Source organism: Emydura macquarii, unplaced genomic scaffold, assembly GCF_026122565.2.
Source record: "Emydura macquarii macquarii isolate MOO-44397 ecotype Brisbane River unplaced genomic scaffold, CSIRO-AGI_Emac_v2 contig_75, whole genome shotgun sequence".
Lineage (NCBI taxonomy): Eukaryota > Metazoa > Chordata > Testudines > Chelidae > Emydura > Emydura macquarii.
This window is the reverse complement of record NW_027130212.1, coordinates 9,912,624-9,934,307: the sequence shown is the minus strand read 5'-3', so window position 1 is coordinate 9,934,307 and position 21,684 is coordinate 9,912,624.

Here is a 21,684-nt window from a genome sequence, read left to right as displayed (position 1 = left end):
AGATGAGAATGTTTGAAAGATCTATGGCCTAGCCAAACGTGGTTATTTTTTCATGGGGAAAGCAAAAGGCACATCTCTTATATCAGGATGACCACAAACCCTGCTGTCAAATGTCAAGTCCCATAGTTAAAGCATGGCAGCACTAAATCTTCTGAATGAAACAGCTGTAAGAATTTTTTTAACATGGGCAAAATAATACATTTTTCCCAAATCTCATTTTCAGAAATGGTTGAACGATTTTAGCTCAAACCTTATAGCAATCTCAGATTTCATGCTTGTACATTTAAGATATCCTCAAAAGGTTTGCATTTTGCTGTCACTTAAATTATTGGGGAGAAGGGCCTATTTTAATGTAATGTAATGTAATTATCAAGATTAGGACCTAGATGGTGAAGCACTGGATAAAACCTCACACCCAGAACCCCCAAAGTGTAGGTACTAATCATAGAATACTACTTTATCATTTATAGTCTCTCTATTTGAAAGGGCTTATAGCTAGATTAGCAGGCTTGTTACAAGTCATGACTGAGGTACACTGGCAAAGTTGTAACTGACTACATCAGCTCATAGTGTTTATTCATCACTTTGATAATCATTACGCTCACTCATTTAAACAAACAAAAAATATAACCGGAGGACAAAATATCCCCTTATAACATCATCCATTTAAAAAAGAATTATCCTCACTGACTCAGTGTTGTTCTGAGAAGTACCACCACTGAACATCAATACTTTATCAAGGCCAATGTTAGGGTACTGCCAAATCAGCTTTAAAACCCTGAGACTTACCTTTGCAGAGACAGTGTTTTCGAGGTCAAAGTTGTTATGGCAATGATTTTACTCAACCAGATAAGTGTAAGCAGAAATATAGATGTTCTTCTCATGTGCATGTGCTGGTATTATGCCCTGAAATATCATATAGTTTTAGGGTTACCAATGGTGACACTTCTAGATTTAATTTAAATATAATACAGTATTAAATACACATTGATAGTTTCATGTATCCTAATATAATGTAAATGTCTTGTCTACCATTTCTCTTCTCTAGAATAGCCATCTAGTTATTAGGAAAGGACATGTTTAGATTATTTATAAAGTTATTTTGAGGGTGAATAGGTGCAATTATTTATCTGGATAATCTCAAAGATAATCAATTTTATACTGTATATACCACTAATATTCAGCACACTTGTCAGCTGTATTTGCAGGAAATCTAATGTAGGTAGCAGAACTGGGAAATCAGACACAGCATAGATATAAGTATGAGGCTAATGGTTACGTTTAAAAAAAGACAAATGTGGATGCAAGGGAAATAAATGTTTCCTTTGGCAAAATTAAATTATCAAATAGCAAAATAGGGTTGCCACTTGAAAAGGCAATTTATATTTCTGTTCTGTTGTGTTTGGCTATTATATTTACTTAAAAATAATCTGAGATGGAAAATTGTATATTTGTTTTGGAAATATTTATGTAAAGGGACTACATGGGACAAAATTTAATGTTGATTTTGAATAAGTGTTGCAACACTCGCAAAGTTTCAGAAGACTGGAAGAAAGCTAATGTTGTGCAAATATTTTAAAAAGTTAAATGTGATGATTCAGGTAATTATAGGCTTATCAGTCTGACATCAATCCTGGACAAGATAATGGAGTAGCTGATACAGGATTTAATTAATCAAGGAACTAAAGGAGGGTAATATAATCAATGCCAATCAGCATGCATTTATGGAAAATAGATCCTGTTAAAGTAACTTGATATCTTTTTGTGTGTGAGAGAAAGTGATTGCAAGTTTGGTTGATAAAGGTAATGGTGTTGATGTAATACACTAGACTTCTGTAAGGCCTTTGAGTTGGTACTGTACAATATTTCTATTAAAATACAAAATTAACATGGTATGCACTAAATGGATAAAAATCTGGCTAATTGGTAGGTCTCAAAATGTAAATGTAAACAGGAAATCAACATTGAGTATGTGGGATTTCTACTGGGGTCCTGCAGGGATTGGTTCTTAGTCATATGCAATAATATTTTTATCAGTGATCCTGAAGAAAAGTTTGCAGATGACACACAAATAGGGGGAGTGGTAAATAACAAAGAGAATAAGTCACTGATATCCAGAGATCTGAATCACTTGACAAGTTCGGAGCAAATAAATAATATGCATTTTAATATGGTTAAATGTAAATGTATCAATTTAGGAACAAAGAATATAAACCGTACTCACAGGATTGGGGACTCTATCCTGGGAAGCAGTGACTATGAAAAAGATTGGGGGTCATGATGGGATACTCATCTGAACATGAGCGGTGGCCAAAAGGACTAATGCGATTCTGGGATGCATAAACAAGGGAATCTCAAGTAGGAATATTTTTCTTCTGTATTTGGCACTGATATGACAGTTGCTGGAATATTGACCGCAGTTCAAAAAGGATGTTGATAAACTGGAATGGGTTCGGAGAAGAGCCATGAGAATGATTAAAGAAATAGAAAACATGCCTTTTAGTGATAGATTCACAGAGCTCAATCTATTTAGCTTAAAAAAGAGAAAATTAAGGAATAATTTGTTTATGGTCTAGAAGGACCTACATAGGTAATAAATATTTGATAATGGACTCTTCTATCTTGTGGACAAATTTGTCACACAATCCAATAGCTGGAAGCTGAAGCCAGAAAAATTCAGACCAGAAAGAAGATATACTTTTTAAAGTGAGTAATTAACTATTGGAGCAATTTACCAAGGCTCGTGGTGGATTTTCTATCACTGACCGTTTTTAATTCAAGCTTGGATATTTTTCTAAAAGATATGCTCTAGGAATTATTTTTGAATGCATGTTATACAAAAGGTCAGACTAGATGTCCCTTTTGGACTTGGAATCTATAAAACGTTCATTATATTTATACAATACTCAGAGAGAAGGTAAGTTTCCACTTGCTGCATTAAAAGGATGTACTTCAGTTACTTACCATTTTATATGGTATGATGAGAGCAGAATTCATTAAAAAACAGACCCTGTTTTTCCCATTCAGACTTGTACGTATTTTTGTAACTGAAAGCATATCAACAATTTGAACAAGATTTCAACCTGTTCCAGACCCAGTAGTATACTAGAAAAACAATTTCAGAGCACACTTCAAAAATGTTTCATTTTGTATTACTCAAAATTAACCCATTTCCTATTTTTTGAAAATAGTTTCCACTACATTTTTATCAATTTTTTAAAAATCAAATCAAGTTTAGAAGCATTTTGAGTATATAAAAATGTTCAATGATTTCAAACATGAATTCAATAAAAACTTGATTAAAAGGTTGTGGAAACGTTCACAAAAATATGTACTTTTAATGATTTGTTATAGAAAGTTCCATTCCTCAGAAAAAGGCAACTTTTCAATTGAAAAAACTTGTGTGAAATATTTTGACCAGGTCTAGCTGCATCCAATTTTTGCTGGGTACAGCAGAGAAAGGTGAGCTGCTAGGGAGCCAGTTACATGTCCCTGAGTAGTTCTCACCAGCTCTGTCCCTATTCCTTGGCCCTAGGAACATGTTAGAACAGTCTGGGGGTTCTTCAACATTGTGCCAGATGGGGGCTGTCAGGGTGAATTGCACTCCACCTGCTTGCTCACCCATCTCCACATGGGAATATAGAATATGCCACCCACCCACAACACAACCTCTGCAATTGGGCCAGCAGAAAGGGAGATGTAGGGGGCCAACACTGCTGGCTCTTTGCCTGCTCATGTTCCCACCATGTTGTTCCTCAGAGGACCTATTGGAGCGAGGCTGAGAATCTGCCTCCATATCTCTCCTTCTGTTGAAAGATCATATCTAGAAAGGGAAAGTCTAGAATATGTTAGGGCAACTCCTGTCTGTGCAACCACAAATCATTTCTTGGCAGTGGATTCTGCTGTGCAAGAGGAGATGTGGATTTTTTCACTTCTTTTGGAATCACTTCTATTTCTGCTTTATTTTTCTCGATGCAGGCTGTCCAGAACTGAACATAACATTCATAGTGGAGAATAACCAATGATTTATATAATGATATTAGACTATTTTTTTCTATCCCTCTGTTCTATATCCTAACATTTTGTTTGCGTTTTTACCACTGAAGTACACTGAATTGACCTCTTCATTGTGCTGACCACAGTGACATACAGGGTGTGATTACATCTTAGGTGGGTACAGTCAAATTAAACATCCATTGCTGTGTATTAGTAGTTCAAATTCTTTCTTTGAATGTGTGCTGCCTTGCATTTGTCAATATGATTTTCATCTGCCAGGATATTGCCCAAATCATGTTCCTTTAAGTTGTTTTGAAATTCTTCATTGTTGTCTAGCCTTGATTAACCTAAATAATTTTGTGTTGTATGTTTGTTTTGCCGTCTAATTATTTTCACTCCTGGTGATCTGGCAAATAAATATATTGTTTCCCTGCTTGACTAAATTCACCAAATTGAGAGTGCTGCAGGGGTTGTTCCAGTTAGGAGAAGAAACTGATGATCGATCCATGAATTTTCTTTGCTGCAATGTTTATTTACAAAGATAATACATAAAGTCCTGTTTCTTGAACACAATAGTAATGAAACAGCAGGAGAAGATTCCTTTCTTCATTGTTCCATACTTGGCTTTCCAGCCAGCACTATATACCCAGAAATGTCTCTTAGCTTTCTTTCTAAGGTGACCATATTTCCCAAAGGGAAAACGGGACACTGTGTAGACCCGCTCAGTCAATCAGTGTGTGATCTCTCATCGACTCAATTCACCTCCTTGAAAGGAGTAAGGTTGTGTTGACGGGAGGGCTTCTCATATCGACGCTGTGCCATAAAGATGCCATGCCATAAAGACATAAGTATGTCTACAGGAAATACGCAAGCTTTGTTATGTAGCTTGCATATCTTCTGTCGACTACCACCACTGTAGACCAGCCTTTAGTTAACTTAGTAGCCTCTTTTGAGCAGCTTTGTCAAAGACTTTTTCAAAGTCCAAATAAGCTATGTCAGAGATTTCTCCTTTTGTCCACTACTATTCAGTTTTCTGAAGGATACTTGTGCAACGCTGTCTAAGGTGGCTCACAACTTTGATGCCAATCTCAGGTCAGACTGTCAGAAAACGGGGTAGACACCTCAAACTGGTGGTATATTCTGTGATTAGATTACACCAAGCCAGTAACAAATGTGAACTCCTGGATCACTATATTAGCTTTAGCATGGAGTCATAGATAGCCCGCTTAGGCTCTCCAACCTATTTTACTACCCAGACAACTGGACTTTGTGATATTGGTTGCTATGCCAAATAACCCATTATGTTAGGTTACACTTATCACAGGTCAATGGATACTCTTGATCTCCAAAGACAATGCTGGCAGCCAATTTCTCTGATAAATGAACTAAAAGTTTATTGGCTATGAAAAAAAGACGAGTTAATGAATTTTACCTGCTTTAATGTCTCAATAACAGGTGAGTCTAAGTTTGTAAGTTCAAAATGATAGCAGAGATGTAGTAATCTGATGGTTTTTTCATAAATCTTTCAGGGTTACCCAAAATAACTTTGGGAATTTATCTTTGGATCTAAAAAACTTCCCTGTGTGTGTGCAAATAGCTCAAAGATGAAGGATCTTTCCATGAATCCATATTTATAGTTTTTCCACACAGAAAGCAATCTGATACGTGTCTTTACTTCTCCATGACCCCTTGCTTTGTAATTAGCATTTCCTGTTACAGCCATTAAGTTCTTCATTAGCATTTCTAAGGTTCCATTAATATTTGATGAGTTTAGTCACACGGATATACACAATGTAAAAGGCAATGAAATAGCAAACAACAATCCTTCATTAGTTTTCATGAAGTTTACACATCAAATACATTCTCATCTTAACACACTTTTCATATAGGGTTATTTAATTATGAGGGTGTACATAACATAAACATAATTTTAAGGATATATGCAATATAAATGTAATGTAATAACAGACAACCAGTTACAGATAAGTGTATACAATAACATTAGCATCTCTTTTGATCTCTATTGGCATACAAGTGAATTAGTCTGAACACACATTAACACACAACACTTCTTTGATATTCATAAACAAGTGAATTGTCCTGAGACTCTGGCATCTGGCCTGTCAGAGTCACAAGCTGAGTGGAGGACAGGGTACCAGCTACTGCCCTATATACAGTTTCCGTGGAGTGTAACTTTAATTCTTGCCAGGTCTGTATGTGTCTTCACTAGTGGAAGATTCATAAGGGAGGTGTAGAATCAGTACACTGCATTTTTCTTCTGGCCCAAACCTCTCCCCCGCTAACATCAGCTACTTTTCTGTCAGTCAAATTACACCATGGGTGAGTCCAGCCTAATGTATTCAGCCCCCAAAATGAACAAAATATCAATGACATGCTCATGTCATACAAAAGCAAGAGATACTGATAGGTTTAAACATAAATACTATGCATCCTCTGCATAGCTGGATATAAAATGTGAACAGACAAACACCAAAGCAAAATTTACAATGAACACATTCTTTCTGCTAAAACAGTGTAAGACTGGACTTATTTTCAAGCTGAAGTTGAAACAATAGAGAAGACAGATGTGATCTTTTAGATATACTGTAAGAACTGTTCTGTATGTTATAAGTTTGTAAATTCCATAAATAGTCAGTTAAAAAAAATTTCAAAGAATATTAAACATTACCTATAGGGAAAACTACCTGCACGTATTGCACAAAATAAGTTTTTTGCAACCAAATATGAAGGTTTAAAAGTGTCTACAGAGCTGTGTTGCAGCTGCCATTTTGGATTAACTTCTTTGACATTTGTGGATTTTGTGAAGCTTTGAAGGAGAAAATTAACTTTAGCTCTGCAAAACCTGTAACATAATGGCACTGGAAATGCTGGACCAGATCCTCAGTCTTGCTGTGCCTGTTCTTAACTTTTAAACAAATTGGTCCTAAAATATTGGTCCATATTTTGGGTGATAAAATTTCATTTTAAAACATTTATAGGGACCCTGTTATGTAGTATTTAAATGTGATTTTTTTGTTGTTTTCCTAGTTAAAAATAATTCACACTGTGCCACTATAATAATAATAATAATTAATGGTGAGATACCTAATCTCTTGCCTCTAGGATATCTGTAGGAATCTGGTCAGTTCATTAGTGTCATAAAGTAATTACCGCCTGATGTCTGATCTCTGTGAGATGAGTTGGTGGACTCAGACCAGTTCTTAGTGGGCAAGTGCCAACATATAAATAAATAGAAGGTCATCATAACTGTAATTAGAGCTGGTAAAAAATGTGTTAATTTTTTTTGCAAATTTTTCACAAATGTAATTTTTTCTTAGAAATATGAAATTTAAATGAAAAAATCTGTTAAATTTTAACCAGTTCCAATGGTAATATTGGTAACTTAATTGAGATACTAAAATTGGTACTTTGGTACAAAGGATTAGTTGGATATACAGACTTAACTATCCCTTTGCACTCAGAGTGGGTCACTCGAGTACAGGATTAAGCCATAATGTCATGGCAGTGTAGGGAAGCTAGGGCTCTCTAAATAAAAGAACTTCCCTCTATAGTGCTGTGTTAAGTCAATAGAAGACTTTTTCTATTGAATTGATTGGGGTTTGGATCATGCTCTTAATTCTTTTTTTTTTTTTTTTTTTTTTTCCTTAAAGGGATTTAAATGATTCTTGTATAAATTGTTTTGGGGATCAGCTCAGTTTGACATGTTTAAACTTAAATATGAAAATTTACAGGTGAACTATGTAACTCCCCAAGTAGAGGGGTTCAAAACTGAACCCCTGACAGAACTTTGGCTATAGCTATGCCTCAACAGTCATATATGTAACTTACTTAAAGAGTTATGAGAAGTGTGGGTAATTTTTTAGCAGGGTGATAAACAATAGTGGTGGGTTTTGAACAGCCTAATAAATTAAGTAGTAGTAAATGGACTTCTGTTCTTTGAAGTTATTTCCTTCAATGTATCTTTGAAGTGTATATTATTAGTCTGTCCTAATGCAAAACTACCAACTGAAACTAATCTCACTAAAGAGGTTCATTTGTTCCTTGACAAAGCAATAAATAGTTTCTTCAAGAAAAACTTAACTAATAGTGTAGCTACAGCCTTATAATTAATTTTCTTCTCTAATCCTAGCAAGCATGGAAACAAACAGTAAATTTTTCATTTGTTCATCTCTTTAGAACAACTGTTTAGCACAGATATGCTTGATTAATGGATTTAATTTGTTCTCTTCTTCTGTAGTCAGTTTTCATTTTACACTGGTTATCGGAGGATAGGACAATAATGTGGGCATTCTCATTGTACTGTAGTCCATCAGTGTCAGGGCTGCCTTCTAGCTCTGGGTCTGCATCTTTGACCTCTGTAGTCCTGCAGAATCTTTCATCAATCTGTGTTACAGTCACCTTGAGAAGGAAAGGCAGAATCACTCAGTCAGCACGTACAGATAGTAAAGTGTGTCATTATTTCTAACAAAATGCTGGCAGCAGTGTACCTTTCATTTCCAACAGAAATAAGATTTGTGAGATCAGCAGCCCAACTGTTAAAGAGAAAAAGTGAGGTAATAGTATGGTCACTACTAAGGTTTTTATATAAATATATATATATTTACACACAAAGGTATGAATCCCTGAGATTTCTATGTGGTTCTAGTTCTACAAATTGAATATTATTGTTATGTAGTGTGAGTTCCTACGTTCAAGTATCGTAAAACATGTAAGGGCAGTGAGTTAATTTGTTTTTTTTTCCAGGGGAAATCCTGCTAAGCTTATTTCTAGGGTCCAGTGTAGCATAGTCAGTACTTAATTTTTGTTAGGGCTGAGTCCCAGCACCTCTAAGCGTGGCAGGTCATAACCCCGGCACCTCGGGGCTTGCTGCATCAGTTACGAATGCAAAAATATTGCTTGAGCCCCTGCACCTCTTTCATTACAAATTAAGCCCTGAGCACTTGTGTGAGGTGTGGAGCCTTCCACTCCCACTGAAGTGAACAGGAATTGAGGGCACAGCTCCTTTCAGGATGAAACTCTTAATGAATTCCTTTGCTGTATGTTTGATCTAGAATTTGTGGTGAAAATGGAACTTCTGAAAATGATCCATTTGTAATAATTACATGCTTACGTAATTAACCTGATGAAGCAAAAATTATTCCATAAATATTTAAATAAAACTTTAAGGATGCCTTTGTAGCTACACAATAGATATGAAATGCAGCATGCTCACTGGCAATTTTATTTTGTGGGCCAGATCCTCAGAGGGTGTAAATCAGTAGATTTTATAGGTGAGGATCTGGTCCTTTTCTTAATAGAAGTCTTGTTAAGTTGTTTGTATTTCAGTAATGTATTTTAGCAATGATTTTTATCAGGGCTCCATTGCACAAATACGGTGAGAAAGAGTCTCAGCGCCAAAAAGCTTACAGTCTAATAGACTACACAAATGGTGGGAATGAAAATAGAGTCACAGAATGATGAAGTACACAAAGTCACACAGGAGGTCAGTGGCACAGCCAGGAGCGGAACTCAGGTTCCCTGAATCCCAGTAAAACAGCCTGTCCACTGGACCTCTATGTGACACTACTTACGTACATTTACTCCAACGTATTTTTGCCATACTTGTATTATCAGGACTGAACAATCCTTATACTTCCCTGGCACTTTTAATATCCTTATAATATATAGGAGCAATAAACCTGTTACAGAATACTTTTTTTTTTAAAGTGCATTATACTCAATGATTTATATCTCCGAGGTAGTGAGAAGATAGATGGCACAAAAAAAACAGTCTGGAACCATTCGATACAAATGATTATTTTCCATTTCATCATGAAAGTATCAGCCACTCTACACTATTCTGATTCAGTCCTGTTAGAAGTGTGAAAGAGCAGTGAGAAATAGCTGTTATAATTAAATGCATGCCACATAACTTTCTTTAATCTAATACAACCTTGATAAAAGTTAAAAACAAATACAAAATCCATATCAGGTAAATTATATTCTATTTATATTCTTACAAAATATGCATGATAGCACCATAATATCAAAGCATGATATGAAGGCAGGTAATACCAAATAAGACATACATAAGGAAATAATGTAAGATTAATACAATTGCATTGAATCAGTCATACTATTTTGTATCAGATATTGGCCAGAGTAAATGTTTTTTGTTTTCAAGACCTCATCAGTTTGATTTTATTTTTGCAAAATAACAGCCTAATCCAAAGTCCATCTGAAGTCAATGGAAGAAAATCATTAACTTGAGTGGGTTTTCAGTCAGGCCTTAAAAATGCTACAATAAGCAGAGTTTGGATGCGGGTCCCATTTTATCTTATCAGATAAATATGTTGAGAGGGTTACATAGGAACTTCTGCCTCTGTCTCATCCTGGTAATGAACAAACCAAGTTAGGTTTGTTTTTGCAAGTACAATTTGTTTCACATCTGGGTTCTTTTTCAGAACCACCAAATTTGAAAGGGGTCAGATATTAGGCTGCAGTTTTAATTCATCTCTACTTGATATAAGTTATTTTTAAAATTCGAATTGGATTCTATGATTTCCAAACAACTAATTCTTCATAAAAATACACTGATATAGAATGATTATAGGTTTAATAAGACTGCCCTAAATGTGATAAATTCAGAATAGTATTCACATTCACTAGGCTTTTAAAATGTAAGACTTGACTTGGCATGATTTATCAGGTAGGTGTTAAATAAGTGTTTGTATTGTATGGTTTAAAAAGTGGACAGAAAAGGTTAAAACTAGAGTTAGACAAAAATTTTCAACCAAAAACTTTGCCTTTGAAAATAGTTTTAATCAAAAACAAAAATATTATTGGAAAAAATATTTTATAAAAATATTTTATAGGAAATATTAAGACAAAATGAAATTAACATTTTTGTTTTGACTTGAAACTTTTCAATATTTGGAAATATTGAAAACTGACAGAAAAGTTGAAATACTGCAATGTTGCCATTCTATAATTTTTCCAAAGTTGGACAAGTTTTGAAAATTTACAATATCAAAATAAAAAATGAAAAACAAAGACAGGGAAGAGGGGAAAAATTCCTACACATTCACTCTATTGCATTCAGTGGCAAAAAAGGAAACGAGATGGAGAAAGGGGAGAAATGGTTTGTTTGGTTTTTTTCCTGGTTTTGAAAACCCAAATGAAAAAAAATTCTGTTTGAATCAAAATGGAATTTCAATTCAAATCAAAATTAAATGAAAAATTCATGTTGTTCCAAAACTTTCTTCACCGTTGCCCAAAATTTTAAAAGAAAATTTGAGAGACTAGGTAGGTAATATCTTCTGTTGGTGAAAGTGGCAAGCTTTTAAGCTACACAGAGCTTTTCTTGGGGTCTGGAGAAGGAAATAGAATGTCTGAAGCCTTGGACTTGTCTACACTTGAAACACCATAGTGGTACAACTGCAGTGCTGCAGCAGAGCTGCTGTAGTGCTTTTGTGTAGACAGTAGCTATGCTGACGGGAGGGAGTCTCCTGTCACTGTAGGTAATCCAGCTCCCCAATAGGAGGGTTAGGTTGGCATATCTACATCTCTTGGGGTGTGGATTTTTCACACTGCTAAGCAACGTAGCTCAGTCTAAATAATTTTTTAGTATAGATCTGGCCTATATTGACACTTAATGGTACAGCAGCACAGCTGCAGCGCTGCCCTCACTACAGTGAAATACTATGTTGTGATAACTTGGTGAAAGGTCAGGTGTATGGTTAATACCACTTGTCAAGCTAGAAGCCATTGCATATTTTCCAGTAAAGGTATAATATGGCACAACAATTTTATTTTCATTATAACTGACTAATCAGTTCTAAGGAAGTGAGAGGCAATTTAGAAAAATATCAGAAAGACCAGTCAAGTTGAATTACACTCATCCAATCTTGAAGAGACTAGAGTCTCAATGTACAGACAAATAAAAGATTAACAGCATAGAAATTATCATTATATAACAAGAATTGTTTTAATGTTAAGGTGCTTGAGCCAGTATTCAAACAAAATCTATAATGTCACCAAAAGTTTTGCTAGACTACAAACTGAGTATGACATTAACATGAGTTTCTCTTGTATAGTATAACTGATCTAAAACAAAGACTTCTGCCACTTGTATCTGCATGTAACCAAGTTTAGACTCTCAGCAGTGAATGGGGAAAGCATCTTGATAACTGTTAGGTTAAGGAAAGTTCTGCTTTGTCAGGATTCAAATATATAAAACAAATTATCAGCTATCCAAGCCTGGTTCACAGTCAGATAGGATGTAAACAGAAACATCTTCTCACTGGAGTCTTAATACATTCCATAAACACTACATCTCTTAAAAAGACGCAGCAGCTGCAGCAGTTCCCCTGGACACCGGAGAGAGGCAGAATACCACTCAGAGCTCCCAGGAGGCAGTGCAGCTCTATACTGATACAAATGTGGGCTAATGCTTTAAGCAGATACTTGACCTCTCGGGCTTCAATTCAGCACTTGCTTAACTTGAAGCGCGTGAGTAACTGTATCAAAGTCTGGGACCATGCATTTGCTTAAAGTTAAACAGGAGCTGAAGTTGGAACCAAAACGAACTACTGAAGCAAACCACTGTTGGAACTAGAATGAGGTTCTTCATTTTAATTTGAGTGATCTCACTTAAGGTCTTGACTGAAGTCTTCAAAATTATGAAGGGCATGGTGAAAACTGCTGCCTTCCTTTTATTCCCTGTCACATAATACAAGAACACAGGAAATGAAATTAAAGGGCAGTAAATTTAGAGTAAATAAGTGCCAATAGCTAATCCTGGCTTTCACTGCCACAGAAGGTCAGTAAGCTAAACACTGTAGCTGGAATTTCAAAAAGTACTATTATGACAATTAAGTTTTTTTAAACTATGCAAAATGAATGGCATAAAGTAATCAGACATCCTGTCTCATGGTGCAAGCTGATCATCAGGGGAACGGGAGGTCAAGTAATTTTGTACATACATAATGCTTTTTCACAGTAAGCTAGTTTCACACTACAGTTATAGCATAGGAAATGTGGATCAGAAGCTGATACATAAGCCTAGAGAAATGGTGAAGGGTAGAAAGCAATGAAGAGTGCTTAGTAAATATCATGAATTCATTTAATATCCTATAAAAAGCCTATTACTACTTATAAAAGTTCCAATAGCAACAGTCATATGAAAAACACTTTTAATAAAATCCAGCTATAAAGGCAAAACTCGAACTGAAACTCCTTAGCTAAAGTTTAATCAGCATTAGGACCCAATGAGGGCTGATTACCTAACCCAGATTAAAAACTCCAATCTTGACTACGTTCTTAGAAATAGCATAAACCTCAAACTCTGGAGTGAACGCCTCAGCTAATCTAATTTCTAAGCATGGATGAGCTCCTTGGCCTGAAGACCAGTTTTATACTCAATTAGCTGTATAGCTTATTAATATTAGCCAATCAGTTCCTCCATCTCTCCATACTGTTTCATTAGGAAGCTGAAGTGCTTCCCCAACTACAACATTAACACAAGATGGTGCGGTATAAAGGTATAGATGGTGGCACTTCCAATCCCTCCTCATCTGTGATCCAAAAGCCACCAACAAACACTGTGACTTCTGCTGATGCAGGGAAAACTGCATCAAAACATTACCTCAAAGTGAGAGTGCCAAAGTCTCATTTTTTTAAGTTTAAGGGAAGTCCTGTGTGGAGTATTCACCCTGCAGTTGGATTCTGCTTTCTTATATTCCTTTCAACAGTATTCCAACACCAGGAGTCAGACTCCAACAAATCATGAGACCGACCAGAAAATCATGAATAGTATGCAGAGGTGCTGTTGCCATGTTGGTCCCAGGATATCAGAGAAACAAGGTGGGCGAGGTCATAACTTTTATTGGACCAACTTCTGCTTTTGAGAGAGAGACAAGCTCTCGAGCTTAGAGCTCTTCTTCAGGTCTGTGTACGAGGTCTGAAGAAGAGCTCCGTGTAAGCTTGAGAGCTTTGTCTCTCACCAGTAGAAGTTAGTCCAATAAAAGATTGGATGTATCCTCCTTGTTTCTCTGAAAATCATGAGGTTTTTCTTTGATCATATGCTTTTTTGGACTGTCTCTTGTTTTGTTTTGGGTTTTTTTTAGCTTCTCATCTATCCTCCAATGTGTGTATGTGACAATTAGCATTGCCAAGCTGCTGCAGGAGTTTTTTCTGGCTGCCTGATGGCCTGGAGATTCTAGCTTCTTACTAGATGCCAAAATTTTAAATAATTCTGTGTCCCTGCGGTCCCTACTCTGCCTATCCCCCAGCCTAGCCCCATTTCTGCTTCTCCTGCAGCTCCAGGTGGACTGACCCATTGTTCACAGAAGGAAGGATCAGAGCTGCTTTGAGTTGCTAGGCTCTTTCTCCTCCTCATTCCTCTCTCTCATAAGAATGATGTTGGCTGTTTCCACTCCCTCCTTCCCTATGCAAAAACTTCTCTTTGCTGCAGAGGATACGGTTGCCTCCTCTGAGATTAAAAGAAAGAAAAAAGAAAAAAAAAAAAAAAAGGACATCTGTGATGATCTTCAGCCCATAAACTAGACAACTGGCAGTGTATACTGATCACCCTTATAGATTTCCTGGGGAAACTTCCATAAAAAAGCGACAGGGGGCAGTGTGTTAGTGGTGCCAATTCAGATACTTCTGGTGGGGGGCAAATTTTTCAGATCGGATTTTAAATATACAATAAAAATCTTGATGGACAATTTTTTTGATTTCTACATAGTACTTCAAACTAAATACATTACATACGATATATAGTTCAGTCAACTAGTGCTGGCTACCAACTCCACTGAATACTACATTTTTGTCCTAGGGCAAGCTTACACTTTTTTTTTCTTACTTTGTCACATTGAAAAGTGTAAAGTATTTAAGAGACGTTTCAGTAATACATACACACGGGACACACAAAGCAGTGACTGGAGTACCTATTAATTTTCAAGAGTTTGAGTTAAAAACCACACAAAGTTAGATATCCAGCAAAGCAAGAACATCCATGTATTTCATCCCAGAAGCCCCTCTTCTCCCCTTCCCTGGAGTCTCAGACCTTAGGAAATCTGAGCTACTGTCTCCTCCAGGAGTCCCAGTTCTTATCCCTCCATCTTGACTCAAGGCTTTCTTGTGGGAAGGTGTTTTAGGGTCTTCACCTCTATGCCCCACAGCCAGACCTTCTCCCCACTCCCCGGGAGGGAATTGAAGGAGTGCATTAACTGGGCCTCTCTTCCCAAACAGCAGTGGCAGCACAGGTTCCTCCTTCCCCTGCACCCCAACTTCTGGCCTTCTCCACCCTGCTCCATCTCCCTCTCTGCTGGATCAAGGCTTCCTTTGGTATTGAGAATAGCTGCTGTGGGTTCCAGCAGGAGGGACTGGTAGGTAAAGCAGAACTGGCAACCTGGTGTACTCCCTCCCACGAGCCCTACCACATCCCACTCCCTAACTTACCCCTTCTCCCTGCTAGCCTGAGGCTTCCTGTTAGTCCCTGGCTCAGAGAGGAGCTGCCATGGGTTCCAGCAAGTTGAGGACCCAGGTGCTAGCTGTGCTTCCAGCCATGTGAGACAGGTACCAATGCACAGCTGCGTATGCCACTTAGCAAGTGCAAGTGCCACTGATGGCGGCAAAGTCGCCGCTGTCAGATCGACTCATCTGGATCGACTGAGCGGTCAGTGAAGACCCGCTTAGTCGATCCAGAAGTCGATGTACTAAAATCACCTCCTCAAGTGGCATAGCGCTGCATCGACGGGAATGCGGTTCCTGTTGGCACAGTGCAGTGAAGAAGGCACGCAGAAGAGAAGCACAGATGTCGACGGGAGTTATGCAAGTTCTTTGCGTACTTTGCGTAACTCCCATCAACTGCCGCCGAATCGCTGAGGTAAGTGTAGACCAAGCCTGAGACAAGCTGCAGCCCCCACCAAAATCATATTACTCACCAGGAAATTAAAAATTCGCAATGCTGGTTACACATAATTCAAGAAGGCGTTTAAATACAAATATATTATTATATTTACCCTTTTATGGGGTCTGCCGTTGAGATTTCCAGATTCTCTCTGTGATGGCATATTGGGTATGTTATAGGTGTTTCTGCAATTTCCTGTTTTTTTTCCTGGAGGAAGGCTACTGGACTAGATGAGTCAGAGTTCTGATAATGGGTTATGTTCTCTCATTTTGTTAATATCTTAAAGACAGCAAGATGTTAATTATGGATACCTTAGATTCTCCCCCAAAACACCAGGAAAGAACTCCCCACCCCGCAACCTGTGATCAATAAATATTAACATTGATTTTAGAGAAACAAGCTGCATACAGTAGATGTCTTAGTGATAATCACCATGGAGACTAACAGAAATCTGAAAAATATAAAGGAGGAAAAAATATAGAACTTGGACACGTACCAGATTACTTAGGAGAAACAACACTTGCTAAATACAATATGCAGTGCACAGTTCCTGGCAAATTCTAAAAATATACATGCAGAAAATTATAAAGTGGTATAAATCGTTGTATATTTTTGAATCATAGGCAGAGCTTACAATAGAAAACTTTGAATATTTTTTGCTTTTATATGTATGTTACAATAGTCTGTTTATTTTTTTAATCAAAGTCACCACGCTGACTGATAGTTAATTAGCTGAAACCCAGTATCTAAATCTGCCTGCACTTCAGTTATTATTTACTTATGCAGCATCCTACTGTGATATGCTTAAGAAGAGAAGAAAGATTGCTCAGTGGTTAAACTGTGCGCTTGCGATTTGAGAGTCTAAGGTTCAATCCTTTCTGTGCCTCAGATTTCCTGTTTGACCTTAGTGGATTAGTCACTTGATTTCAATGATTTAGGTGTCTAAATACCTTTGAAAATCTGGGCCTTAGTCTCTTTGTGCTAGTTCCTATCTGTACTTCCTTACCTCACACAGGTGTTATGAGGATAATTCTGTTAGTGTGTGAGGAGCTCAGATAATGTGATAATATGGGACATATAAATTACCTGTGATGGGATGTCTTATTTTCTTGTATCTCCCTGAAGAGTTTACAATCTGTGGACCTCAAACTGCAAACTCCTGAACATAGATACTGCTTAGTATTGCAAGTACCCCTCATGATTTAAGTCATGATTTGTAACAAGTTCACAACTTGGGGGTTTGGTTAGGTTCCCAGTTGTTTTTAGATGATCAACTAGTGGTAGTGGCCAGGACTGGTGCTTCCATCTGTGTCTGGCAAAGAGGCATCCTTTCTTTTCTGTGACTTCTGTGATCCATACCATTTGTTTCCTCTAGACTGGACAGTTGTAAAACAGGGATGCACCTTAAATCTGTTTGAAGTTAAAGTTAGGAGAAAGGAGCCTTTCACTGGGGCAGGGAAAGTCTTCAGCAGCAAAGAGATGCCCAAGCCTTTCTCCATCACCTTTCTCTGCTGGAGTCTGTGGAAGAGCGAGTCTCCTGCGGTGAGGAGACAGCAGGATGCAATATTGCTAATAATAGCAGTGTAGCTGGGGGAATCACTGCTTGGGTGTATAAAGAGCCATGTAGGGGACATACCCTAACTTTCGGACATGTTTTTACTCACCTAAGTCATGCTGTGCTGTCTAAATTGCTATTTATATCCATGCTAAGGGCCATGCAGCATATGTGCTCTACACACTGTTGTAAGGAGTGTGCAGTGTAGACATATGATCTGAGAGAACACTTCTCTTGCTGGGCCCTACTGCTGCAATTGAGATCAGCAGAGTACTCAAGTATAAAAGAGGGGGAGGTGCTGACAGGGATTTCTCCATGAGGACCTCTTGATTTTGAAATTCACTCTCCTCCTGCATCCAGAATAAACCCAATAGGCTGAGCTGGGTGGGGGCATGCTGCAAAGGCTTTCTTTCTGAGAAGCCGTTTGGGGAGAGCTGATGAGTGGGTGTGGTGCATTCTTTGAGAATTTGAGGGAGAGCAATTTTGGTAATTTTTTAAATTGAGGTCACCAGGACTGTGCAGTGGTTGTATGTATTTTAGTAGGCGAGGAACATGTTCTTTTTTGCTGCTTAATGATTGTGTGGTTCTGAATAGGCCTTCTGTTATACATTGCTTATATCAAAACATATTAGCTGATTTATATGTAGGTATATCCGATAATCTATTTTTATTTAAATGGGGTGAAATTTTTACCAGAGAAGAAATACTAGTTAATGACAAGTTAAAAATACACCTGGCTTGCTCCCATTGAGGTCAATGGAGATTTTGCCAGTGAGAGCACAATTGGGCCCATAATGTATCTCCAAGCAAGTGCAGTCTTTCTCTTATGAATGGAAACAGTGACATAGTGTGATGTGAAGCAGATTAGCTGTGTCTGAGCTTCTCCTGGCAGCACATTATGTTCATGTCATGTTCTTGAATTTCGTTTACAGATAAGCACTGTGAGTAATTGTAACATGCATCTTAAAATTGTAATCTACTGGTGATATATGGAAACACAGGAAATTAGATTGAGAGCATCTTTCAAGTGACTTTGTATGGCTTTAGTCTATATGGTTTTCCATGCACAGAACAAATCTTTCCCTCTGCCACCTTCCCCATTTAATTTATTTTACAGTCTGCAGCAGATTATGGGTTCAGATAGGAGGAAGGGGCTAATGGCGACTGAACCCTTAAATGAGCTACTTCAGTTATTTTTCCTTTAATGCAATAAGTCTTATAAGCCTGAAAAGCAGTAGTGTTCATATATTACCTGTAAGCGTGAATCATATTAAAACCTTACTTTAAATGACAGTCATTATACTTTGATTGATATTTAACCAAAAAGCAATATTACAACATGCCCCTCCATGCCTCTGCCACTTCCAAGAAGATATTGGCAAAATAATGTATATGAATTATTGGATTCCCAAGACATTCCTAGAAAAATCCTGAAATTTTAAGGCTCAGCATAAAATAGAATTTGATTTTTTTTAATACCAGAGTTCATACTTAAGATATATTTTACAGTTCTACTTCAGCTGAGACTGACTCCTGCCAGGAGTACTCAGAGTTAACTTTGTCATTGCATTGACATTGCATTGTATATGACATTGCATATACTTTACTCTGTTGTCATATAGCACCCTAGAAAACTGTTCTCTCTTGAAGGTAAAATAGCTGCACATTAGCTAGTGTTCTAGGGGTTCAGTGGTTTCCTGGGAACTTCCCATCATTGTCAGCAACTGCAAAGAAAAAGTAAGACTGTAAACAGCTGCTTGTACCTCTGCGATATTGTAGCCTCTTCAGGAAGTAAAAGTTATTTTTCCTTAAAACTCACTGTGAGCTGAAAAATAGTATTGGTCCTATGTTGGATAACGAATACTGCAAAAGATGTTTCTTTATCTCATTGTTACTATGGTTATCCTGCCATTTCATAAATACTGTTAAAGGCAAAGAAGACTAGTCATCTGCTAATAGGTTAGGAATTAAGCACTAAGTGGCATTATGCATATAACTCCTCTATGCTACAATGGTAGAATAATCCCCCTAGAATGCAGAAATATTACGAACTATAATTGAAGAATAGCATATATATGTTTATGAAACAGTTAAGGCACTAAATTAGACCCTTGTTCATTTCCTTGACTCTCTTTAATTAAACTTGGTGTCCCAAAACTATTTTGGCCCAGTTTCAACAGTAGATTTTGTGAGCTAGATTTGCAGGATGATGCTATTTGCCTTAGATTCTTTTAGTCTCTGTTACGTTCTGTTCTGCTTATTGTTACAAAGAAGGGCCCAATTCCCTAGTCCAGTGGTTCTCAACCTATTTACCATTGTGGGTGGTATATGCAGCTCTCTGTGTTATGTGGACCTCATCCACACAATATATATACTACCTGTATAACCATGAGGATGTGACATGGGCTGCAGCTGTGTGCTGATTGGGCTACAAGCTGAGAACCACTGCCATAGTACCTAAGCACATACAGCTCCGACGGACTGCAGGAGGGGAGAGGTGCATTCTTAAACATCAGACTAAAGAATATTTAATTTTCTGCATTGTGTTTTACCCAGTTTTGATGGATAATAACCAAGTCAACTGAGGGAACTGGGGTAGTAAGTTTTATTTAAAGGCATCTAGTAGTTTTATTTCAAGGCATCTTTAACCCAGCTGGCAACCCATGAAGCAGTCTCATAATTCACTGGTGTGACTTCACACTTATAAATTCCAAGATTCAACTAACTGATAAAAACTGTTCACTCCTGTGGGACTGCTGCACCAAAAGCAATTCAATTTGGGCTGCTCAGGGAGCATTTTATGTATAGTCACTTTAGAGAAAGGCGTTTCTGCCTGGCCACTCTTCAAGGGAAGCAGCTACCTCAATACTTGACATAGGAGAGGGTGGAAGAAAGTGTCGTGTGTATTTGCAGACCATATGCTGTCTGAATCAGAGCGCCATGGATTAAGCCAAGGAAATTCAGTCTCTGAATGCCTTCAATGATTGATAATTATTTTCTAGGCTCTATGCCATGGAGTTCCCCCCCCCCCCCCCCCCCAACCTGACTCATCCACCCTGCAGCCACTTAAGTATCTTTAATCAGCTCAACCCCCTGCTGCTTCCCAGCAAAGAATAGGTGGATTTTTTCAGGGCTGACTCCTGTCAAGAGGACTGAAGTGTGTCAGTCCCTGCACAATATGTAGTTCTTGATCTATGAGCCTGTTGTGCCTTTGGAATAACAGTTAGGGGCATAATACTGATAAGTTGGAAAGGCTATTAGCGTTGAACATGCTAGAGGCAAATAAGAAACACAAATAAGAGGGATATTAGGCTTTGGTATGATAAGAAATGAACATTTATTGAGTGTGAAACCTCATGTGACAGGCTTGATTTGTATTTAGCCTACGTAGGCTTGAGGACTTAAAGCCAGGTCACAAACAGTGTTTACATCGTGTGTAAACAAATCCATCACAGAAAAAAATAGGAACACCACAAGTTTGCTGTAACTGGGAAATAGATCTTTTTTGGGGGAGGGGGGCTTGCAATATTTTGCAATATAGTAATTAGGCTGCTGGGCCTCATTGTATGTGATTTATTAAGAAATTGATTGACACAAATTGCTTTAGTCAGTGATCAGAAATATAATTATGATCATCCAGAATGGGTGGATAGTGGGCAGGCATAAAGTTTATTATGGACACAGAAAGGGTGAACTATGGCTGGCTATCTTCATGGTTACAGAAAAGAGGGGTCTAAAGGATCTGGCTTTGTTCCCTAAAATATGGGTGTGTCAGATTCCTTAAATGGTCATGACCTGCTCTCTGATGTTATCCCTTGACTGACTGATTTCTTTTATCTTCATTTTTAATATGCTTTGGGACATGTAAGTATGCTAGCAAACCTTAAACCTATCTCTGTAAATTGCTTGTGGTGTTTGGTTATGATAGTGAGAGGACTTATTTGGATGTTATCTAAAGTGTATCAGTTGGGTGTGCCATAAATCTCCAAATCAACAATCTTCTGTGTAGTTGCCTGAACAGAACTCAAGACATAAAAAAATATAATCAATATTACAAGTGCAATAATTGATTAGGCTATATATCAGGGGTAGACAAACTTACTGACCCTCCGAAACCCCTCTGCCCCCTGTGCAGAATCCTCTAGCCCCATTACCCTGCCAGAGGGCAGAAGCTCTGAGCTCCCCAATCCAGTCTGGTAGGAGGAGAATGCGGGAG